This window comes from Choloepus didactylus, chromosome 1 (genome assembly GCF_015220235.1).
Source record: "Choloepus didactylus isolate mChoDid1 chromosome 1, mChoDid1.pri, whole genome shotgun sequence".
In the NCBI taxonomy this organism is placed as follows: domain Eukaryota; kingdom Metazoa; phylum Chordata; class Mammalia; order Pilosa; family Megalonychidae; genus Choloepus; species Choloepus didactylus.
Genome location: NC_051307.1, coordinates 191,800,469 through 191,819,894, shown reverse-complemented (window position 1 = coordinate 191,819,894; position 19,426 = coordinate 191,800,469). Strand labels below are relative to the sequence as shown.

Below are 19,426 nucleotides of genomic sequence, written 5' to 3'. Positions count from 1 at the left end.
GGTTGGGGCAGGAGAGGGAGGAAAGGCAGGGAGCAGAGAGGGTCTATAGGCTACCACAGAGGTTGTCTGGCTGGAGGCCCCCCAGGGGTGGCTGTAGCCAAGGCTCTTTTCCAGGGAGTTCTCCGGTGGGTTTTTCAGGAACCCCTGTCTCGCCCTGGGAGATACCTTCTAAGCCTGACTGTTCAGGACTTCACTAGTGCACCCCACACAGACTCCCCTGCTGGGTCTGCTGGCCCCTCCAGGTGGCGGTCTTGGGTGGGTGCTTTCAGGATGGCCAAAGTTCAGCTCCTCTCCTTGTAGTTCACCCTGGCCCACAGGGAGCTCCTGCCAACCTTTCCAGCCAGCTCTCAGGAGCAGGACGTCCCCAGGCAGCCCCCCCTCTTTGCTCTGCCACAGGGCCACCTCACCTTTAGAACTGCTCAGGTGTGAGTCAGGTATCAGGCCCAGCATCCTCCAAATCCAGGAGACGCAAGCCAAGGTCTCGCATGATTCTTTTGACGCCTTCATCAATTGGCTGAATGTCCCATTTCTCAGGAGGAGGGAAGAGAAGTATGACAGCTCTCCTTAAAGTCTCTTTCTAAATAATAAATCCTCACTGTCTACTGCGGATGCTGCCAATGCCCAGGCACATGTGTGCTCACCAGCCCCTGAGCTCACCTGCAGCCATGACAGACAGTCCTTGTGGGGCCATCAGCTTTCTTGCTTGATTTCCTGCCTCCATCAGTGAGGGGCAGGGAGTCAGTGAATAAATACACCAGCTTCCTCCTTCCCTGGTGGGACAATTCTGAGGTGAGTTCTACGGAGTGTCTCAGAGTAGAGCAGGAGCTAGGATAAGGCAAGAAAGGCTCCTGGGATGCAAAATTTAAGAGGGCATGCATATTCAGTATCGTGCAAGTGCAGAACTGTCCTGGAGAGCAAGTGCCCCTTAAACTGTGCACCCTGGATGCCTCGCTTGCCTCACCCTAGTCCCAGCTCTGTCTCAGACAGTCCCCAGGTGCTCACAGCAGAAGCTACTCAATAACACCCTATATCTGCTTCCTTCCCTTCCCCGTCTCACTTCCTCATTCCCGCTGCCTGGGATACCTCCCAAATAAATGACCTGTACCCAAAACCTTGTCTCAGGCTCTGCTTCTTGAGAATTCAAACCAAGACCCTCCTCAATCTCTGCTTATCAACTGTCAGCCACACTTTATCTACCATTGAGGTGGGTGGGTGAGGACTAAAGTTCAAGGATTGGGTGTTTCAGCAAATCCTGCATTTAGGTTTCAGTCTCTCTAACCACATAACAGGGATAAGGCTGCTGAGGTTCTGGGCCTCTTGTCCTGCCAGCAGTGACGCAGAGAGATGGGAGCATCCTGGTGCCATCAGGACCCCTGCTTCTAGCAATCCCAAGCTCCACTCCTTCTCTTCCTTTAGTTTCAAGAAATAACCCCAGCAGCCAAGGGGTGGACCATGAGTTCAAGGGAAGTTTACACACAGATATTAGTGGTTCCTCCCTCCAAAGCTCCCTCCTTTCTGGCATCCCTGCCCCTAAATTTCCAGCTGCTCTGGCTTCCCTGAATCCTGTCCTCCATCTCCCAAGCCCAGAATGCAAGATTCCCAGCATAGGGGAAGCAGGCATAGCCCCGAGTTTCCTCATGTTTACCCAAGAAACAGGATCTTGGTAGGGAGATTGAGGCAATAGAGGAGAAAGTGTGGGTACTACTTACAGTAGAGGAAGGATTTAGACTTGAGACCCAGAATATGAAAAACAAACTGTTTCCTAGAAACTGAGGAACCCAGTGAAAGGACTCTGTTAGAGCACTAGTGTGGTTTTAATGTTATGCCAAGAAAAGAAATTTCTAAAGGAAATAAAAGCTGATCTTGGCATCTGCTTTCCTGCATCACTCCTGGTACCAACTGTTGCAAGCTGGGTCCCCAGGCAGCAGGCTCCGTGACTGAGATGAGAGTGCAGGGAGTTTACTTAGGGTTGCCTTTGGGATCAACTTGTGGGAGGGAAGGGTAGGAAGCGAGAACTGGGTGGGGAGGGGGGGACAAGGAAGTCGAGCTGTGAGGTAGTCTCAATGAAGGTCTCGTCTCACCCCATGGGGGACTCTGAGTCTGGAGCTGACCCTTCTGGTATGTATTAGGTTGGGGTGAAGAAAGCTGGGCCTTTATACCCTGATGTTGATCAGTCATTGGGTGCAGGCTGCCTCAGGGAGGCACCTGACATCCTCAGCCAAGGCAGCTCCTGAGAAGGCTGACTGCAGAGGGCCATCCTCCAGCAGCATGACCAGACGCTGGGGGAATACATCCTTCAGCCCTGAAAAGGGTCCTGGGGGGTTACTGCAATGCCTACTACAGTCCTTTCCACTGGGGTCAATCACTCTGTTGGACAGCAAGCTCCCTACCACAGAATCCTGGAAAGAAAGACAGCCTTCACATCTCACAATGCACCTAACAGACAGTAAGCCTTGGAGCACATTTGTTGATGGGTGGACGAGTTGCTGAATGGAACTTCGTCTGACTTCAATTAGCCTGCATTCTAAGAAAATTAGCTCAAGCATTTGCATGTAGGTAGGAATCTTTGTCAAACAGAGAAAGTCAGTAATACCATGCCTTTGTGGTGCTGTTTTCAGTTTTTCTGGCTGAGCTGCCTTGTGGGCAGGAAGAAGAACCAAAGAAGGAGGAGGCAGGAAGGGAAGAGGAGAAGAAAGGATGAGGCCCAGAGGGGTGAATATGCAGAGCAGGGGGAGGGAGGTGGAGAGGTAAAGGGCAAGTGCAAGGAGTTGGAAAATGTGCAAAGAGATGGGGGAGGCACTGGTAAAAACACAACCATCATTGAAAACAGGATCAAGGCCTGGGGGAGCAGAGGAAGAGATACTGATTCTGGGAAACCTCAAACCTCCCACCATCTCTCCCCCCACTTGCCCACCCAAACTTCAACCCTCATTAAATTCACTCTGAGCCTGCACTGCCATCTGTGTCACGTGGCAGCTCCTAGTTGGGAAAAACACCCAACCCTCCCAACCAGTTGCACTTTGAGCTCCTGATGACAAACCTCAAATGGGCTTTCAGCATTGCCTGGCAACTCTATTAGATGTCACTGGTCAACTCAGCTGCCCAGCTTCTCAGACAACCATTTCACACCTGATCCTCTGCCCTCTTCTCAGCTGATGGCCTTCCTTCTGATTTCACTGTGAAAATAGAATCAAAGCAGTTTCATGCACTTCTACTTCTAATCTTCAGCTGATTTCAGTCTGTCTCAGGAGGGTCCCAGGCTCAGCCCTCTCAGCCCTTGGACCTCTACTCTCTGTTGTCCCCACCAGGTGCTGTCATCCATTTCTACGGCTCTAATGTCATCAACAGACTGGTGTTGCCCCCATACACTAATATCCCTAGTCTAGTCTGCATTTCTTCCCTAAACTTGACCCCTACATGCAGCAGCCTACTCACACTTCACACGAGGCATCTAACATGTAATGATCACAAATAAAACTCTTGATTCACAGTCCACAAACCTGGTCCTTCCCTGGGGCTCCTCTCTTGATAACTGGCGTCATCCTCCAGTTGCTCAGGCCAGAAGTTTTCTGCCACTTGTCACTGGCCTCAAAAAAGTGAGAGGAGTTAGGCACTGATTAGAAAAAAGCAGCTAACAAAAAGACAATTTCTTATATTATATAGCAAGACATAAACATTCAAATAGATAAACTCATTTTATTATTTGATTTTGACATTAAATTTCATTAGTACATGAAAATGAATTTTACATTTGCACAGCCAAATGCTAAAATAGAGGTTCTGAAATGTCCCAACAACTTGTATAACTCTAAGAAAGAATGGTATTTGGGCAAATTTTCACAAGCCAAAAAAAATTATGTTAAAAAATATTTGTAACACACACATCTCACTAAGCATCTGCTGCCACAATACCAACATGACAGGGGGGTCCCACTATTGCACACACTGGAGAGTCCCAGAATCTTTTATCCTGCGGGGATCCTGGGACCAAATAAGTTGACATCTAGAAAGGGCAAATTTCCTTTCACCTTAGGCTCCACAGTGAAAATGTGTGATGTTGTTCTTTCCTGCCTTCCCCATGTACACAATCCCCTCCACCACCAGCACTTTTCTTTTTGAGGAACTCCTACATAGGCTTCAAGACATAGTTGACTTGTCCTCTGTGAAGCATTCACGCAAAGAATTACTCATCACCACCCATGTGCTGGGTGGTAAGGGTACTACAGTAAGCAACTCCAAGTCCATGCTCTTATGGAGTTTCCATCATAGTGAGTGAGAAAGACAGTGTGTGGATTAAAGCTGTAAGTACAACAAAAAAATATGTTCTTAAATCCAATCCATTCCTGTGGTGTAAACCCATTGTAAGTAGAATCTTTTGATGAGGCTACTTCAGTTAAGATGTGACCCACCTCATTCAGGATGGGTGTTTCCTCTTGTTGGAGTCCTTTATAAATGAAATGAATACAGAGTGAGAGGGAGAGGGAGAGAGAGAGAGAGAGACAGAGAGAGAGACAGAGAGAGAGAGAGGGCCACAGAAACAAGAAGCTGAAAGCAACAAAACTTGGAAAAGAAGGAAGACATGAGCAGATGCCTTCATGTGCTGCCATGTGGCAGAGGAGCCAAGGATCACCAGTAGCCAGTCTTCAGGAAGAAAGCATCACCTCGGTGATGCCTTAATTTGGACATTTTCTTGGCTTCAAAACTGTAAACCAATGAATTCCCATTGTTCAAACTGAACCATTTCATGGTATTTGCTTTAAGCAGCCTAGGAAACTAAAACAGACAGTAATCAAGCTGGTAAGCAAATATATTATGTAAAGTCAAGGAATAGTAGAAGGGAAACAAAGGTAGACAAGGGCCCAGAGAGTGAACCATTTTTCCTGATAGGGTGAGGAGGGTTAGCCTCTGAAAAAAGATGCTTGAGCAGAGACCTGAGTGGAATGAGGGCATGAGCCACCTGGATGCCAAAGGAAGGCTGCTCTGCAAGATTAATGTGGAAAAATTTCTTCAGTAGTGTTGTCAATGAACATTTCAAGAAAAGGGAACCATTTGTGTAATGACCCAGAAAGAATAATAGTAAGGACTTGATATTTACCATGCCAGAGATTGTTCTTGGAGCTTTGCAAATACCAATTTATTTAATTCTCATAACATCCCTGTGAAGCCAGTCCTTTATTAGTCCCATTTTATAAGTGAGGAATGTGAGAGAGGAGGTTGAGTAACTTGCCTAGGGGCACATGGTTAATAAAAGGTAGAACTAACCTTGAATCAGGGAGTCGTCTCTAGTGTGTGTCCCCCTAACCTCTACTTCACATGGCCTCCTATGTAAACAGCCTGTAGAGTACAGACCCAAAAGTAGAGAGTGTCATCCAGATGGGGACTGCAAAGGAATGAGTAACATAAAGACATGAATGGATAAAAAAAAATAGATGGGGTTAAGAATGCTGGCTTTGGGTATCCTCAACCTGGACTTGAGTCCCAGCTCTGCCACTCACTACCTGTAAGAATTTGTGACATGATACTCATGTTCTTCACCTGTAAAATGAGTTTATACCTATGTCAAAGGCTGTCATGCATAGAAAAAGCACAAACTGCTTATTAACCATTCTTCTACTGTAGGATCTTCTTCCTATTTTTAAAAAAGAGTTAAGCAAAGTGGCCTCCTTAAAAATAGACTTCCACTTCTGGGAAAATGGAGTAGACATACTTTTCCTTTTCCTCCCAAAGTACAATGAAAATCCTAGACATTACATGTAAAAGAAACATAGTGACTCTGAAAGGTGGAGTGAAGAAGGTAAACCAAATAGGTACGTTGTGACCCAAGGAATGTCATGGCAGTGAGAGAAGAAGCTGGCTACCTGGAAATGCCGAGGGGCACAGATAATAAAAGCCCTAACAAAAGCCAAATCTCTCTGGCCAGAGGACCGGGGAAGGGAAGTCTACCAACACATAAAATGCTTAGGTAATGATGGTTCCACTCCAGCTAAGCACCATAGAAAAAACTGGCCCAGCATCTACCCACTCCAGCAAAGACCAAGACTTTCACACATGTGAGGCTGTAACGAGGCATCCCAAACTCTTCTTCTTCTCCCCTTCTTGCCTCCACCAGGGTGGTGTCAGAGAAGGCCCAGTAGAGAGTCAGGACTTCCATTATTGCTCAGTAATAACTAGATCAACACCTGTAGTGTCAGTGGAGGCCACACTAGGCACTCCTGCCCCTCCCATCCAGGGTGGTATCAGCCAAGGCCTCAGGGAGAGCCAGAACCTCCAACCACACCCAAAAGTAATGAGGATGTCAGTAGTGGTCAAGCATGGAAACTGGATTTCTACCCCCACCTGGAGGTAATGAGGCAGTGTTCCTCTTCCTCTGCCAGAATAGGGTCAGAGAAAGCCAGCTGAAAGAGAAGGTTTAAATAAGATCTAGAATCTCTTAACACAGTAAACAAAATATCCAACTTTCAATTTAAATCACTCATCAGAATGAGAACAAAGAAAATTTGGCCCTGAATTTTAAAAGGCGATGAAAAGATGCCAACACTAAGATGACAGAGATGTTGGAATTATCTGATAAAGATTTTAAAGCAACCATCATAAAAATCCTTCAGCGAGCAATAACACACACTTGAGACAAATGAAAATATAGAAAATCTCAGAAAAGGAATGAATGATATAAAGAAGAAACAAATGGAAATTTCAGAACTGAAAGATGCAACAACAAAATAAAACACTCAGTGGAGGGACTCAACAGAAGAATTGAGAGGACAAAGGGAAAAATCAGTGAATTTGAAGAGAAAACAATAGAAATTACACAATCTAAGCAACAGAGAGAAAATAAACTGAAAAAAATGAACAGAGTCTCAGGAGCATGTGACATTATAACAAAAATATTTAACATTTGTGTCAAAAGTGGGTAGGCCTGAAAAAGTACTTGAAATATGAATGGCTAAAAACTTCCCAAATTGGCAAAACTGTACACCTATGGATTGGAGAATCTGATCAAACCCTGAAGATAAAAACAAAGAAATCAAACCAAGACACATCATTGTCAACCAACTTCTGAAAACCAAAGACCAAGACAAAAATCTTGAATGCAGCAAACATCTTACTTATAATGGGAAAAAATTTTGAATGACAGCAGATTTTTCATTCGAAACCACAAAAGCCAGAAAGAAGTACCACAACATTTTTCAAATGCTGAAAGAAAAGAATGATAACCCAATATTAGGTATCCAGGGAAAATATCATACAGAAATGAAGGGGAAATCAAGACAGATGCAGAGAAAGTAAGAGAATTTTTCACCAACAGACCTACCCTAAAAAAATATATAGTAAATAAAATGGTCTCTAAAAATAAAAGAAATGATAAAGAATAAGTCTTGGAGCATCAGGAAAGAAGAAAGGAAAATAGAGTGAAAATACAGGTAAATGAAATATATTTTCCTTCTCCTCTTGAGTTTTATAAATTATGCTTTTGGTTGAATCAAAAGTTATAACACTGTCTGATGTGGTTCTAAATGAGTGCAAAGGAAATAGTCAAAATAATTTTATTATAAAGACTGATAGTAGAGAGACATAAATGGAGGTAAAATTATTTACTTCACTTGAACCAGTAAAATGTGGACACCAGTGCATTGTAATGTGATGCATATATAATGTAACACCTAGGACAACAATTAAAAATCTGTACAAAGAGATACACTCAAAAACTCTCTATATAAATCAAAATAGAATTCTATAAGATACTCAGGTAACCTATATGAAAACAGAAAAAACAAAACAGAAAGAAAATAGACAAAACAAAAAAATCAGTGGCAAACTTAATCCAATCTCAATGATTGCATTAAATATAAATGGTCTAAAAAAACTAGAAAGCATGACCCAATTATATGCTGCCTACAAGAAACTCACTTTGAATAATTTGCCTTAAGTGGTTTGAAGGCAGAAGGATAGAAAAACAAGTATCATACAAATATTAATCAAAAGGAAGCAGGCGACCAAGATGATGGAGTGAGATGCTCCATGGCTCTGTCCCCTCACAGAAGCTTTAAACAACAAGCAAAAACTGGTCCAACCATCTTTTTTCAGAGCTCTAGGAAGCAGTTAAAGGGCTGCATAAAAGGACAAGCATCAAATCAAGAAAAAGGCAACTTTAAAAACTGTAGGAAAGCCTTGCGGCATTCTTTCTGACCCTTGCCTACTCTCCCCCACCCCCCAGCTTGGTGTGGAGCTGACGCATGCTCCCAATGTGGGTCCATGGTCTCAGTTCTGGAGTTCAGAGTAACCCTAGTGCGCATACTAGGTTGCAAGTATTTTTGTATCAGTTGGTCTGGTGGTAATCTGAAGAATTGAACAAGGACACTTGTCACAGGCTCGCCATCCCAGAAACTTACCTTGTGCATAGAGGTGCCTTGTAGCAACTAGAATGCTGTAGTAGAACAGTCAGATCACAACAAGTAACATACTGGATGGTTCTATTTGTATAAAATTCTTGAAAAGAAAAAATTATAGAAATAAAGAACAGATTAGTGGCTGCCAGGAGTTAAGTACAGAGGTGGGAATATGGGGTGAGTGTGGCTATAAAAGGGCAACATGACAGAATCTTATAGGGATAGTATTGCTCTGTATCATGACTGTGTCAATGTGAATATCCAGGTTGTGATAATGTATTACACAGTTTTGTAATAGGTTATTATTGGGTGAAGCTATGTAAGGGGTTCACAAGATGTCTCTGTATGATAACTTACAACTATGTGAATCTACAATTATCAGAAAATAAAAAGTTTAATTTAAATGACTGAATGAATGAACTGATATCAATTTGTTTCCTATATACAAGAAATAACCAGTTGCATCATTGTTTTATTTTGTATTTATTTGAATATTGCAAGTTAAACATCTTTTCATATAGGAAAAGTTCCGTTTTATTTCTTCTGACACATTTTACTTGTTCATATCCTTTGCCCATTTTTCTGTTTAGTTGCCTTTTTCTTATTAATGTGTAAGAACTCTTTATAAATTATGGACATTACTGCTTTGCATATTTTATTTGCATGGCTCTAAGATGAGAGCTGATTTTCAACTTACACTCATCAAAATTTCAAAAAGAGCAGCTGGCAGCAGGTGGCTGAAGAGGCACTGGAGATATCTTCTTGTGAGGCAAAAGGATCTACAAAACTATGCATGATACAAGAACTTCACTTGAATTTAAAGAGTACCCTGATAAGGAGGTACTGAAAAACCGCATACTAATTTAGGAAGAATGGCAAGAAAAGTGGGTGAGCCGCAATGTTGCATTTCATCAAGAACAAGGACATCAGCTATTGAAGAAGCATTTGGATACTTTTCGTAACAGCGCTGGTGTTTTCTTCCTCTTTGTGGAAAAGCAGTTGAGATGAGATGGTTTGCTGACCTGGAACACAGCATAGCTGGTGTGGAGATCAGTGAACTTGGGATTTGAGAATTGTTTACAGAGCAGAATCTTTCTTTTTTTTTTAATTTTTTATTAAGTTTTATTCACATACCGTACAATCATCCAAAGTACACAATCCATTGATCACATTACCATCATATAGTTGTTCACCTCTACCCTGATCAATCTTTTTTTAAAACATTTTCCTTGTTCCAGAAAAAGTGAAAGCAAGAATAAAAAAAACAAGAATAAAAACAGAACATCCAAATTGCCCCCCCATTCTTCCTTTAGTTTTTTTATTTTGCCCCCGTTTTTCTACTCATCCATCCATACACTGGCAAAGGGGAGTGTGGCCCATATGGCTTTCCCAATCACATTGTCACCCCTCATAAGCTACATTTTTATACAATTGTCTTCAAGATGCAAGGGTTCTGGATTGTAGTTTAATAGTTTCAGGTATTTACTGCTAGCTATTCCAATTCATTAGAACCTAAAAAGGGTTATCCATATTGTGCATAACAGTGCCCACCAGAGTGACCTCTGGGCTCCTTTTGGAATCTCTCTGCCACTGAAGCTTATTTCATTTCCTTTCACATCCCCCTTTTGGTCAAGAAGATGTTCTCCATCCCACAATGCCAGGTCTAGATTCCCCTCCAGGAGTCATATTCCACATTGCCAGGGGTATTTACACCTCTGGGTGTCAGATCTCATGTAGCGGGGAGGGCAGTGATTTCACCTGCCAAGTTGGCTTAGCTAGAGAGAGAGGGCCACATCTGAGCAACAAAGAGGCATTCGGGAGGAGGCTCTTAGGCACAATTATAGGGAGGCCTAGCCTCTCCTTTGCAGCAATAGTCTTCCCAAGGACAAGTCCCTGGTAGAGGGCTCAGCCCATTAAACCACCAGTCCCCTATGTCTGTGAGCACATCAGCAACCATCGAGGTGGGGAAGCCCAACACCCCTGCATTCTCCCACAGCTCCTCAAGGGGCTCTGCATATTTTTTTCATTTTTTTTTTTTTTAGTTAACTATTAACTATATCAAAAAAAAATTTTTTTTAAATATTTTAAACAAACCAAAACAAGGGAATAAGAAAAAGACAACTAACCTAAAATAACTACTTTACTTCCAACATATTACTACTCTACCCCAAGAAAATAACCTAATATAGCAACATTTTTGTGAACTTGTTCCTACCATACCCACCAGAAATTAACAAACTATAGTCATTCCTGGGCATTCCCAGAACTTTAAATTTACCCACGATAGCTTATCTGTTCTTATTAGGTTATTGTTCCCTCTTCACTAATTGCCCTCTATCACTAGATCCCCTACATTGTACATTATAAACCATTTATTTTTTAGTTTTCAATGCTCACATTAGTGGTAGCGTATAATATTTCTCTTTTTGTGCCTGGTTTATTTCGCTCAGAATTATGTCTTCAAGTTTCATCCACGTTGTCATATGTTTCACAACATTGTTCCTTCTTACTGCCTTGTAGTATTCCATCGTGTGTATATACCACATTTTATTTATCCACTCATCTGTTGAAGGACATTTGGGTTGTTTCCATCTCTTGGTAAATGTGAATAATGAGCAGAATCTTTCTTACTTTAAAGAACCAATTGCTGAAATTACTGGAGCCAAAGTATTTAAGAGTTCTTCAGGGATCATTTCTTTGTAAAGTTGCAGCATTTTTTATCTTTCCAGAAAAAATATTGGCAAATTTGACAGGATTTGGGATCAAGAATGCTATGTTGATAAAATATCCCTAACAAGAAAAGGGTTCCATCTGTTGTTTCTTATGACCCAACTAAGCATGCAGGCCCAGCATTTTATATTCCAGACACTGAAATTAACAGGTTGTTTGGCACAAAATACAATATTAATTGCCTTGAGGAGGTTGATGCTTTTTAAGAATGACATTAAAGTTGGGGAATTGACTACATATTTTAAAAGTTATATGTATTTACAGACAAATAAAATCTAGCACATCAGCATATTTTTGGGCAATTGAAAATTATGCTCAGGCATGAAAATATAATGAATGACTAAAAATATGATTTACCAATCATATCACAGATCTTTGTTCAAAAAATGCATATAACTTTTTACAGAAAAGCACATTAAAGTGACTACCTTTGGAGAGGAGAGTGTAATTAAGGGTTAAAGCAGACTACCTGTCCATTTTACTTGAAGATTGCGAAAAAATTTTACCGTCAGCATGTATTACTTATATAATTAAAATTTAAAAGAGAAATGCAATGCATAAGAAATAGAAGAGAAATAGAAAAACTGACATTGAGTGTAATACTTCAATAAAGTGCAAGGTAAAAAGAAAGCAATCTAACAAGTTATATAAAGCCTATGCACCCCTTTTCACATTTTGTCTCCTTATATAATAACTTTATATGTAAGAGAATCAAGAAACAAATTTGAAAGTTTAATTAAATGAACTAACTTCTATGGAACCAAGTATTTTTTCTAAACTGTAAAGATTTTACCAATTTTCAAATTAAGTTTTTTCCTGAGTTTGGAAGTTTTTTGTTTCCTCTTGTTGGTCTTGTTTAAATGATAGTCTTATGAAGCACAGTGAATCCAGATTCATGATTTTTCACTATGAAAGTTTAGATTAAAATTTTTTCATTAGCACTCAATTTTATTTTCTCAAACATTCCCCTCTAACTGCACTCCTAATATCTAAAAGGTTTAAATTGTTTAGCTCATGTTAACAGAATGATATATTTTATTTAAAATAAGTTTTTTAATTGTAAAAAAAAAACTTTCGAAAACTCTAAGAAGGAGGGTTTATTATTATTGTCCTCATTTTATTAATGAGGAAACAGAAGTTTATTCAGTTAAGTAACTTGTCCAAGGTCACCGAGCTAATAGGTGGTGGGTTCAACCTCAAACCTGGCTGCCCAAGTACCAAGTGCTATGAAGGTGTTAAGTTTCAGGTGATATTGAGGAACCTGCTATAGATCTGAACATTCACCCTAACCAACCCTTTTATGACTCTGACCAAAACACTATGCCTACTCTCTAATATGGAAAGGACATTCTGTCCAGTCCAATAACTGCCAGGAAATTCAGAGAAGAAAGAAGAGAATCATGAGATCCTTCACATGAACAGAAGAGATCTGAAAATCTCTGGGGCCACAAACCCTCACAGAATCAAATCTTCAGGTATGAGTCAGAGGGTTCAGTGAGAACACCAAAATAGTTTTCTTTCCAAATAAATAGCAGAGCTGAAATAAAAATAGCATCTGACCTATAAAGTATGTCATTTTTTTTTCTTGGGTGGGGGAAGAAGTGATATGCAGGGGATTTTTGAAATTATCATTTTTTATCCAAGTAATATGTGCAAATATTAAATAGTGCTAAAGGTTTATAACAAAATATAGCTGCCCCCTCTCCCTAACCCCTACAGTAGTCCCACCCTTCAGAAAAGGTCACCAATAATACTTTCAGATGTTTATTTTCCTTTGCTACTTACCCTTAAAATTTCTAAATACTATGCTGATCCTGCTATTCTTCAATTTGTAATTTTTGGGTATTTTCTATTGATTTCCTGTTGAGATGTTTGAGAATTTGGCTGTCATCCCCTTCCCCCTTCATTCAACGTATCAATATAATTAAACATAGAAAGTGTGGCTATGTTTTCTTTCTTGAACTATTGTTTTGTTTTTCTTCTATTAGGTATTTTCCTTTTATTTATTTGCTTAAGCTTCTATGTGACTATCATTAATTTTTCCCAAATATTACTATAGTTCTATCCAATGTCTTTCAACAGTTTTTCCAAATTCCCAATGTTCTATTTGTTCTGTTTTCCTTCCTCTGCTACCCCAGTCAGACCCCATCCAGCCCTCATTCCTTCTGCCTCCATCTGCTCTCTATGCAACACAGTTGTCCCAGAACTTCCCTTCCCTGCTGTCTTAATTTGCCAGGGCTGCTATAATGAAGAACACAGTTTTGTGGGTTTGAACAACAGGAATTTTCTGTCTTACAGTTTTGGAGACTCGAAACCCAAAATCAAAGCATTGGCAGGCCGTGCCTTCTCTGAAATCTGTGGTGCTCTGGTGGTGGTTTGCTGGCAATTCATTCTTCAGTCTCTGCCTCTATCACATGGCTTCTGTCTCCTGCTCAGTTGTCCCTGTCACTGGCTAGATTTCCCCTCCTTATAAAGACGCTAGTCAAATTGGATTAAGACCCACCCTATTTCAGTTTGGCCTCATCCTAATGGAATCTTCAAAGAGCTTACTGACTAATGAGTTCACATCCAGAAGACCAGGAATTAGGACGTGGACATGTCCTTGTGGGGGACATGATTCAGTCCACAATGCCTGCACTCCAGGGCTGGAGCTCCTGTGTCCTGGATCCCATGTCTTCGGCTTTCTTGGTTTCCTTTCTTGTTTTGCTAAAGCACATCCTGCAGTAACTTCCTATGCAAGGATACCAGATAGGTGGTCTCATTCTTTGCATGAATGAAATGTCTATTCTACTCTCGCACTTGGTTAATCATTTTCTGAGTAAAGAATTCTAAGTTGAATGTTATTTTCTCTCAGAATTTTAAAGGCATCTTTCCACACTGCTTTTAACCATTTACTTCTGCTATTGAGAAGTCTTATGGAATTCTTATTCTTCAATATTTGGAAGTCCTATCTACCTATTCTGCCTCCCCTTCACTCACTCTCTCACTCTAATTTTCTCTCTCTCTCTCTCCCTCTTTCCTTCCCCTAATCTCTCCTTTATCCTTAGTGAAATTTCATGATGACATGCCTTGATGTGATTCTTTTTTAACTTTATTAATGGCATTACTATGTACGTTTTGCCTCACACTCTGATTTCTAGGGAAGGAGCTAAGACTGGCCTTGATTGCTAAAGGGCAATTCCTTGAGGCGTACTTTTAAAGCACTTTCCTGCAGGGAGGATTTACCTCTACTTTAGCTGTGCTCTGGGGTACTACCAACCTGGGACCAGTTTAAACTTGGTTTGCTCATTTGCATGTGTGTTTCATTGTCCTTTGGCCACACAGGCAGCGTGAACTCAGGCTTGTGGTCAGGTGTTCTCAGGGACACATTTCCTTTATCTTTTTGCTGGAGTCAAGACCAAGGCAGGCATCCTCTTCACCCTTTCAGCCTCAGTGGGGGGTGAGGCAGAGGCTTTGTGTGGGCCTCAGGCAGAACCCCACCCTCCCCAGCCCGGGGCCCTATCTCCTCCCTCCATATCACAGATGCCTGACCCGTGAGGACCAGGCTCGGTGCCTGGAGGGAGCACAGATGGCCCAAGACAAATGCCGGCTCTGGCAGCCCCTCACCTCTCTGTATTTGCTTTCTAGCCCCTGAGGATTTCCCTTATCTTTCTGCCAGCCCATTCATTTAAAGCATGTTTCAAAATAACTATCCAACATCTTACGTATTCTGTACCAGGAACACGCTTCTAGACATTCTCGATCGTTATCACCTGGAAATTTCTTCATTTTCTTTTTTGTCTTCTTTCTTTTTCTCAGACCCCAATTTTCCATCCCTCCTGGAATATGGCATAGATGCGTCTCTCAGAAGTTCCCAGGAGCTGAAAACAGACTGAATCTCTGGAGTTAAATGGTCTGCACCGGGCCCCCTTGCCCCCCAGCTTAGTGCTCCTTATGCTGTTTCTACAAGAGAATTTCATGCATCTACCAGAACTGAGTAATCAGGTAAAGAGAGGCAAAAATACTAGCCATTCAGAGCTGGAGAGGAAGTGCGCTCTCTCCTTCTCATTGTGCAGAGTAGGAAACTGAGGCACAACACAGCAGGGCTCAGTCCTTCTGCCAGCCAGAAACCAGCATCTCACACACAGTGGTGGGGAGGGCTATGAGAATGGCTCAAAAGCACTTTTAAAATAGCTGCCAGTTACCACTATCAGATAGTCAGCCTGCCTACAGAGAGCTCTTATTCATTCTGAAGAGAACATGCACAACGTGCCTTTCACTCACAGTGAAACTCCACTTGAAGTCATCCATTAAAACCCAAGGCCTACTGTTCAGTCAATCACCCTGAGCAAATGGAGGTTCACATGAAAGCCGGTGCCAATAAAGGCACAAGAGGAATTAACAGTCTTGCGGAGCCTCTGCATGCCCCTGTCTGCTGGAGGGGGAATTTCAGAGAGCCTTCCTGGCTCCTCCTCCAGCCCAGCTTCACCTGAGGGGTATCCTTTGCAGCTGTCACCCACTGTGTGGGGTCCCCGAAGCCTGCCTTTGGGGTGGGGCTTCTAAGCTACAGCTGAATTAAAGGAACTCTCAGGATGATTTGAGCAGTTTTCCCATCCGGGCCTCCAGTGACAAATCCAGACAGCACAGGACAAGTCTTTGGCCCCCTTGTCCGGTTGCCTTCCCCCTTGTCCAGAACATGAAGGGGCCCACAGATATTCCTAAGACACTGGAGAGCGTGCCGTGTAGACCTCATGCTCCCCCCACACACACCAGCCCTCTGACCTTTAAAATTCTCTGTCTTCTCCCATCCCAGGCCCTGCCTTCCCCTTTTCCCAAGCCCCTCTGCCTCCCTCAGTATTCTGCGGATCTCCTGTCTACTCTTGCACTTTTGCTGTCGTTGGCCAACTTGATGAGGCAATGTTACTGTTCTCTCTGTGTGTTTCTATGCTGGGCAAATGTCTGAAAAAGCAGGACATTTAGTACTACATGCTCATTGAATTGTAAGAGACACGTGGATTCAGAGTTTCTGTCTAGAGGGCTCCCTTTTGTGAGGAGGAGCTTTAGGAGGAGGGGAGGAGGGTTGTTTGGTGAACTAATAGTTATTCTTATCAGTATTTCCTCAGAGCATCCCTTTCAGCCTTCTCTCAGAGATCCTTTTAAGTCAGGCATTTACCCTTCAGCCAGTGCAATCTGAAGTTCAGGTGTTTGTCTTTCTGGGCTTGTTTGCAGTCCTGCTTACCAAACTTGTATTTTGCCAGTCCCGCCCTAGGCACTCAGGCTGGCTTCTCACGGGTGCATTCCCCCTGAGAAAGTGGGAAGGTGAGGGCGGGTGCCTCCGAGCTCTGCTCCAAGCTCCCTCCCTACCTGGAGAGGAGGGAGGGTGACATCTACTGGGCTACTGCTTTATATGGAGTGTGCTGACCTGGCCCAGCCTCTGAGCCCTTCTGGACTGGAACCACTCCCCGGTCCTGCTCCTCCATCTCATGGGAACCCATCTCTGCCCCAGGCTTGAGGCTCACCAGCTCCTGGTCCTCTTGGTGCCTGGGCACCCACCACCCATCTGGCCCTCGGGATCGACTTCTCCTCTTGGTCTGGCTGTGGGGTCACCAAGATGAGCACAAACCCATTGAGATTTAAGTGCCTGGATAAGCACAAGAACACCCAAAGAGCAGAGCCGACCTGGAGGGCTGTGGTTCCTTGGAAACCTCTGGGCCTGCTCTGGTGTTCACCACATGAAGGACTCTGGGCAAGTTGCTTTCCTCCCCAAGCTGGTGTTGTTCTCCATAATGCAAGCACAACAGTGGCTCCCTCCTGGGTGGCAGTTGCACGGGGGGCAAGGACATGTACAAACGCCCGGTACAGAGTGGGTGCCAGGCAGAGAGTGGCTTCTCTGTGAATTGTGCAGGCCACATCAAGGACAAATCCTTGTGGAGAGTTTGTCCACACAGGATACAGCAGTGAGTAGAAAGACACAGCCCATGCCCTCAGGCTGCTCCAGCCTAGAGGGGAAGACAGACACCGAAGGCACATCTACATGCAAAAGGGGGATCATAAAGGCTGATCAGTTCTGCAGAGGAAAACTAATGGGCTGAGAGAATCGCTGGGAGGGGGAGATCTAACATAACCTGGGGGGCCGGGGAGACCTCTGAAAAGAATGGAATTGCCGTCCAAAGACATAGTCAGGTAGAGAGGGGAGGGGAAGGAAGGGAAGGGCAAAGGGCAGGGAAGAGGAGGGAAGGAGTTATGGACTGAACGGTGTCCCCCAAAAAGACATGTGCTCAAATCCGAACCCCCGGTCTCAGGAATGCGATCCTATTTGGAAAGAGGATCTTTAAAGATTTATCAGTTTAGATGAGGCCAAAGTGAATCAAGGTGGCCCTAATCCAATACTTTTGATGTCCTTATAAGGAGAGGAAATTTGGACACAGACAGGGGTAGACAGAGAAGACAGGGGAAGAAATTGAGTTATGGGTGGCTGACAAGCCCCTGCCAGAGCCTAGGGACTTCAGAGGAAGCGCCATCCTGTGACACCTGCAGATTTCCGTCATCTAGCCTCTAGAAGCGTGAGACAATGAACTCCTGGTTTTTTAAGCCACCCTGTTTGTGGTACCTTGTTACTGCAGCCCCAACAAACTTATTCTGGAGAGAAGGTAGGGAGGAGAAGGAAAGGAATGGAAGGGAAGAGAGAAACTTCTGGAGGAGAGGGCCAGGGCTAGAAAGAGCTTGAAGAGACTTAAGAGATGAAATGAGGTTATGGTGAGGGGAATGTAGTGTAATTCATATTACCAAAGCTTTATAGGATTGAATCTCAGCAGTTTTTAGAGTTATTCACACATAAAACATGCTGCTCCTCAGCATCCCTGCCAGCAGACCACACAGACTGTTTGATCTGCCCATCACTTTGGCAGAAGGAAAATGCCTTAACTGTCATTTCTTGCCCCGCCATCCACCAGCCACCTCCAGATACCTCAGCAGAGGGGGACAAGCAGGCCTACCCTGGGAGGCACCACCAGGCCAAGTCTGTCTTCCATTCTATGTCACAAGCAGATCCACCAGGACCAACAGCTCTAGATCAGTGCTGTCCAATAGCCAGAGTACAAACTATGTTACATTTTATAGTAGTTAGATTTAAAAAACTAAAGAGAGACAGGTAAAATTAATTTTAATAATCTGTTTTATTAAACCCAACACATCCGAAATATTACAATTCCAACATGGAATGAACATGAAAATTATTGAGATATTTTACCTTTTTTTTTCATACTAAGCCTCAAAAATCTGGTAAATATCATATATTTATACCACACTTCCATTGAAATTAGTCATATTTCAAGTGCTTAATTGCCACGTGTGGCCGGTGACTGCTGTCCTGGACAGCGTGCACTGTAACATTGCAACCCCGGCCCCCAGGGGAGGACAGTCCCCCCACTGCTTGACGGACAAGCACAGGCTGCAGTGACCTGCGGAGACGCTTCGGAACCCACGAGGGAGGCAGCAGGCACGGGCAGCGCCTTTGTGTGGAATCCCACAGCATGGCGGCTGCTCCACCAGAGAGATGCTGCCTGCCTGGCTGGGTCCCGGGCGTGGGCTGCAGCTGGCCTGGGGTGCAGGCCCCTTTCACAGCTGCACCATTGCACACCCCTCCCTGGGACACTGAGTGTCCACCCTCATTAACCCTCCCCAAGTTTCTTTTCTTCCCAAAGACCTGACAGTAACTGTCTTTTTTTTTTAAGTTTCCACCCATATTGTCACCTGCAGATATTGAAACAGGTCATCAGAGCCAGCGTAATGTGGCAGAAAAAGCACTGGACAGGATGTCAGTGCAGGCAGATTCCAGTTCCTGCCCATTCTCTGCACACCTGTGACCTGAAGTGAGACCAGTGCGTCACTAATGCAGGAAGTGAGAGCTCAGTTTCCAAAGTTGGACTACAACTCCAATTCCTGCACTGTGTGTCCCTGGGAAAGGCTCCTGGCTTTTCTGTGCCTCCACATCCTCATCTGCAAAATAGGAACAGGAATAGTGTGTTGTTTGAGGATAAAATGAGATAACAAACATAAAGCTCTCAGCATAGATGCTAGCATGTGCTAAACATTTAATAAATAGTGATTATTGTTATGTTTATGTGTTACTAGCTGTGCCTCCATTTTCTTGGTTATAAAGTGGAGATTAACCTGCGTTGTAGGGTTCTGTGAGGCCTAAGAGGTGATGGATGTGAAGACGTTTTGTAAAACCGGGTAGCCCTTTATAAGCTTCCTAAAGTAAGAAACAATTCCTGGGGCTACAGTCGAGTTAAGGGTCTGACTTTAAAGTCACTACAGATTCAGAATTG

The 19,426-nt window shown here is 43.3% G+C and overlaps 1 pseudogene; it reads left to right on the top strand.

Moving 5' to 3' along the window:
- Window positions 1-9,176: 9,176 nt before the first annotated feature.
- Window positions 9,177-11,389, top strand: LOC119528113 (annotated as a pseudogene).
- The last annotated feature ends 8,037 nt before the right edge of the window (window positions 11,390-19,426 follow it).